The sequence below is a fragment of the Nanorana parkeri genome, unplaced genomic scaffold (assembly GCF_000935625.1).
Source record: "Nanorana parkeri isolate BGI_ZX_2015 unplaced genomic scaffold, ASM93562v1 scaffold41, whole genome shotgun sequence".
Lineage (NCBI taxonomy): Eukaryota > Metazoa > Chordata > Amphibia > Anura > Dicroglossidae > Nanorana > Nanorana parkeri.
In genome coordinates, this window is record NW_017306309.1 from 2624856 (window position 1) to 2630761 (window position 5906).

A 5906-nucleotide genomic window follows, 5' to 3' on the forward strand; every position below is an offset into this window, starting at 1 on the left:
GTATATAGTCGCCTATGGTAGAGAAGTTTTGGTGGTGGGGGGCTGAGGTTTACCAAGTAGGGTATTGAAGGCGTGGCGCACGGCCTGGTAGAGTTGGTCAGCAGGGGTGGGGAGGGTGGTGGAAGGGAGATAAGGAGCAAGAGGAGTCAAATGGAATAATGAGAGTTAAAGAGAAGAGAGGAGAACTGAAAGGGTGGTGACCACCACCCGGGGGCCGTGGTGCGGCGGGCGGTTAGCGAATGAGGGATTGCGTTATCGGATCAAGGGAGGATAGGAAAATGGAGGACCATGGGTCCCATATGGTATGGAATCTCTGACTCGTGTCCAATAGTATGCTAGAGAGATGTTCGTTAACAAAGAAACCTTGTATATGTTGTTGGAATTCAGGATAAGGGATGGCTTGTTTCTTCCAGGAATGAGCTATAGTTTGTTTAGCCGCTAAAAATATGTAGGTGGTCAATTGCCATTGGGGCCGCGTGAACTGTGGGATTTTGACATGGAGGAGGGCTTTCCAGGGGTCCTTGGATAGTGATATATTGAAGATGGAATAGAGGAGTCTGTAGATCTTGGTCCAGAATCTGGCCACGAATGGGCACGTCCACCAGATGTGCATCACATCCCCCACGGCCTGGCATCCTCTGAAGCATGTGTTAGATCAGGTCAGGTGGAGATGACAGAGGCGTGAGGGCATGAGATATACCACCTAGAGAGCACCTTATAGGCTGCCTCTTGGGTGATGATGTTTCGAGAGCACCTGGAGACCGTATCCCAAATCGACTCCCACTCCTCCATGGGCCTAGTCTGGTGGAGGTCCCGCTGCCAATTTGCGACATATCGATGGGTGGAGGTGGAGGAGAGGGCTTTGAGCTGGGAGTATAGGAGGGAGATGAGGTCCGGAGAGCAGGGGGTGTGGAGGCATATGCGCTCAAAGGATGTAAGGGGTGGGTAGGTCGAGGGAGTAAGGATTGAATCCAATGCCTAATTTGAATGTATCGGAAAATTTCCCAAGATGGTTGGCTGAGATTTAGCCACTAAGGCATCCCATTGGAGCAACCTAGAATCCTGTAGAAAGTTAGGCAGGGTGGTGTAACCGTGTGTGTTCCACCAGGTAAAGGTGAGGACTGTCCATCGCCCGAGGGAACATAGGGTTCCCTAGGAGAGTGGTGAGGGGAGATTAAGGAGGCTGCATACTTAGTGGAATCCCATATCCACAGGGCATGGGAAAGTAACGGGCTAAGGTGCGGTGGGCGGGGGGGAGGCAGGGGATGGAAGAGAGTGTGCATGGGTGCACATAGGGGATCTCCATCAAGGTCCAGAGGGGTGGGTCAACTGGAATGTGGAGGGCAGCAATGGGTGCAATCTGTGCAGTCTGGTGATATTTTTTCAGGTCAGGGACCCCCAGCCCTCCCTGGCAGCAATGGCAGAAAATTGTTTTCCGCGCTACCCTGGGGTATTTGTTGTGCCATATAAAGGACATAACGTGGTTTTGCATAGATCTGAGGGCAAAATTTGGAATTGCTACCGGTAGGGTGCGAAAAAAATAGAGTACTTTCGGGAGTAGCGTCATTTTGACCGCATTTGACCCAGCAAGGAGATGGGCAAGTTTTTCAAGGAGGTTAAAAGATTTTTTAGGGAGCGAAAAAGGTGGATGTAATTTGCCGCGTATAAAGAGTCATAGGACGGGGACAAATGTATGGGAGAGAATGTTGGGCCCATGCAAAGGTGAAGTTCTTCTTGAGGAGATCCACATCTGGGGAGGACAGGGAGACGTTTAGGGCTAGGGGTTTAGATTGATTGATTACCAGGCCGAACAGATTCCCAAAAGTCTCCAGAGTGTTGAAAAGAGATAGTAGGGAAATCAAGGGGTGGGTCAGGGAAAGGAGAATATCGTCGGCAAACAAACTAATCTAGGAGGTGATCCCTGCAACATCCACTCCACGGATGGAGGGGTTATTGCGAATCAACATGGCCAGGGGTTCAATGGCAAGGATAAACAATATGGGGGAGAGGGGCATCTCTGCCTTGTGCCTCGGGAGATTGAAAATGAGTCAGAGAAATGTCCCATATACATAACCTTAGCGGAGGGGTTGCGATAAATAGTGGTGAGCCATGTGCGGAAGGAGGGCCCAAAGCCCCATTTTGCAAGGGCATAATGTAGATAGTCCCAGGATAGCGTGTCGAATGCTTTGTGGATATCTAATGATAAAAGGAAGCCTGGAATGGATCTCTGCCTCATGAGGTGTATTAAGTGTACCACCTTCCGCACACTGTCCCCGGCTTGTCGGAGGGGCGTGAACCCCATCTGGTCCCTGTGAATCAGGGAGCACAAGGTCCTATTTACCCTATTTGCCAAGATCTTCCCCAAAAGCTTGACATCTGTGTTTAATAACAATATGGGGTGGTAGTTGGCCATTTCCATATCATCTTTGCCCGTCTTGGGTATCATGGAGATATTAGCAGAAAGGGAGGATGAATGCAGGGGGGAACCCGATTTCATGACATTGAAAAGGCGAGTAAGGTGGGGGGCTAGTATATCTTTAAACTTTTTATAGTAAAGGTTAGAGAAGCCGTCCAGGCCCGGAGACTTTGCAGGTTTGAGGTTAACAATCGAAACCAGAACTTCAGCTTCGGAAATGTCAGAGTCCAATGCGTCTCGACAGGAAGAGGGGAAAGAAGGGAATTGAAGATCGCTAAACAGGCGGTCAGCGGCAGCCGGATCAAAGGCGGAGGGGGTGGAATAAACTGAGGACAGGTGAGACTGAAAGAGTTTTACTATGTTAGCGGGGTTGGCCGTGACCCTGTGGGGAGGGGTTCGGAGCTTAACCACATGTTTAGGGGAAGGCATCATTCGGAGTTGTTTAGCTAGTAAAGGGCCGGGTTTATTAGCCCTCATGTAAAAAAATTGTTTGTTCCACCACAGTTCCCTTTCCACTTTTTCATTAAGGAGCAAGTTAAGCTCCAACTTAGCAGAGTCAACTTGGCATTTCAGAGCCGCTGTGGGTGTGGATCTCCAGCCGCTCTCCAAATCTAGTAGGTCGTTGGTCAGAGTAGTTATTCTGCCATCCCTGGTTTTCTTGAGATGAGAGGCTAGATTTCAGCCCTTATGGTGGCCTTGTGGGCCTCCCTGAGAGAAACGGGAGAGGAGACTGATCCCTCATTCAATTGGAAATATGCCAGTAGGGCAGAGCGAATTTTGGAGTGTGCATTCTCCAATGAGAGGAGCGATTCGTTCAGGCGCCAATTGAATTTAGAGGACGGCCATGGACGGCAGAACATTCTACAGCAATAGGGGAGTGATCCGACCAAGGCACAAAGAGGATGGTGGCACTCCGAAAGGAGCTGAGGGAGCGTTGCGGGACTAGAAAATGGTCGATCCTGCCAAAGACAGCGTGGGGGTGGGAATAGTATGTGTAATCCCTGGACGTAGGGTGCAATTTGTGCCATAGGTCAATCATTCAGTGAATGTCTAAGAGGGAGCACATCATTTTGGATTGAGTCGCGTCGTGCTCGGGGGGAGTGGTCCCAGAAGGAGGTGTGGTCATGTCAACCGAGGGGTTCAGGACCACATTGGGGTCCCCAGCTAGGATGGTCAGGCCCTTGCTTTGGTGAGAAATTTGTTGCAACAGGTGGAGAGAAGAACCGATGCTGGAAAGTGTTGGGGGCATAATAGGTTGCCAAAGTGATGTCTATATCATACAAAGAGCCTTGGAGGATAAGGTAAACGACCAGTGGGATCTGCAATTTGTTTATGACATATAAAAGGTATATTAGAGCGGAAGGCTATCACCACTCCCCTCTTTTTCTCATCAAAGCATGCTGTGTAAAAATGGTTATAGCGCTTGCCCAAATGGCGAGGGCAAGAGGAGGTTGAAAATGTTGTTTCCTGTAAAAACAGGATATCAGCTTTGCATGAGTGGTAATAGCCAAGCGCCTTAGATCATTTGCCTGGAGCATTAAATCCTTGTACATTATGGGAAATAAGTGAGTGATGGGAGTTAAAGCAGCATGTGGTGTTGTGCGTGTAGAAATAGGCGCCGCCGCAAGCGCGTAGGCGGGCCGGGGGTGATCACCAGAAAAGGAAAGGAGGTGAAAGTTCAGGAGTATAGGCAGTAGAGGAGAGAGAGATGCAGAGAATAGGAGTGGGAGGTCACATTGTAGAGGGGTCGTCCTCACAGGACTAAACTGCACATCGAGGGCAATCATGGTGGGGCGGGTTATCCACCTGGGCCACCATGGGCCAGTCAGTACTGGAAGGGCAGATGGGGGCGGAGGGGGAGGCAAGGGTGGTGATGAGGGGAGGATCTATGGAATACAGGACCATGGACAGGCATCAACAGGGTTTCATATAATCATTTTGCAATGGGGGTCATAAGGTCATATCACAATAAAAATAATAGAAAAATCCCAACTCATCCGGGCAACTGCACGGAAACGGGGATGACAGATAAGGGCCAGCGATGGTAGGGGATGGCAGTGACACCCCAGACAATACGGAGCTGAGGTTAGGCAATGTCAGGATGCCATACCACTATCATGTTAATACAGGCATCAAGATATTCCTCAGCAGTGAGACAGTGTTAAAACATACTTAAAAAGCACTATGATAACGGGTTAGTAAAGCCAGCAGATATGTGATTCTGGGGTCCAGGACCCAGGGGGGCAATACCCATAATCGTTAGATCCGGTTCCGTCGGGCAGATGTCCGGGGATGGGAATGACAAGCTTGTGCTAGTAATAGCAGAGGGTGGGAACGGTGGCTTGGGTAATACAAGGCCATGGCAAGGCATCAGCAAGATACAATATGATCGCTCTGCTAAAACGGGTTATCGGGCATACCACAGTTATAATAAGTGAGTATTTAGAGTATACTTGAAGGCCCACATATGTAGTTAAGTGGGTCATTGACAAAGGCCCCAGAGGAGTCATGCCGAGGGAGGAAAGGTGATGGAGACCAGAATGACATTATTGCATTTACTGTAAGTAAGTAATTCCTCCTGATAAGTCACTGGGAAGTGACAAAACCGGCTGCGAGGCCCAATAAACCAGGGCGATGGCCAGGCGTTGGAGATAGCAATTAGGGGTCTGGAGGCGGGTGAAGTGGAATCCATGAAGGTCCCTAGAACCAGGGAGGGGGGGCATGCAGTCCACCACATGTCCACAGGAGTAGGGAAACCAGGGCATAGAAAGCGGGCTAACTCCAACAGGGGTAAGTCTCATAGCTGTAGTGAGAGATAACTGGTGAAAAGGGCAAGGAACGTCCTAGGCCAGGCAGGGTCCAAACGTCTGGTCCGCCTACACGGTCTAACGGAAAGCCGAGGACATGGGATAGGAGGCCAGCGCTCTCGAACATGGGACGGGCTCCAACGATGGAGAGTTCACTGGCCTAGTTCCAACGAGAACTAGTGTGGCAGGCAACAGGCCTGAAGTGTAGAAAAAAAAGGGACCGTATTCACAAAATCAAGTGGGGTCGGAGGCTCGACCACGTGCAGGATCCATGGAGGAAGGAGCCGTCTTCCTGGGTGCCAACGTTGTCCAGATGGGGGTCAGACGGCGTGGAGATGGCCGATCAGGATGGGGGCTCTGCCGTTTGGAGGGTGAGGGAAGCATGCCCAAAGTTGACAGCAATTGTTGGGCCTCCTCTGGTGAAGACATGATATAGCCAGGAAGGGTTTGAGGGCTCTCCGCTTCTGAATGGTGATGGGGCTGAGGTCGGCGCAGATTTCCTAGTTGAAGCCTTGGAACGTCAGGGCGAGAGCATTTCTAGCGGCCTGGAAGATGGCGTTTTTAGTGCAGTAGAAGGTGAATTTGACGATCACATCCCTGGGTAGGCCGTCAGAGCGCTTGGGGTCTAGGGTATGGTGGATCCTGTCAAACTTCATGTGATCGATGGGGATTGCCGGTTGAAG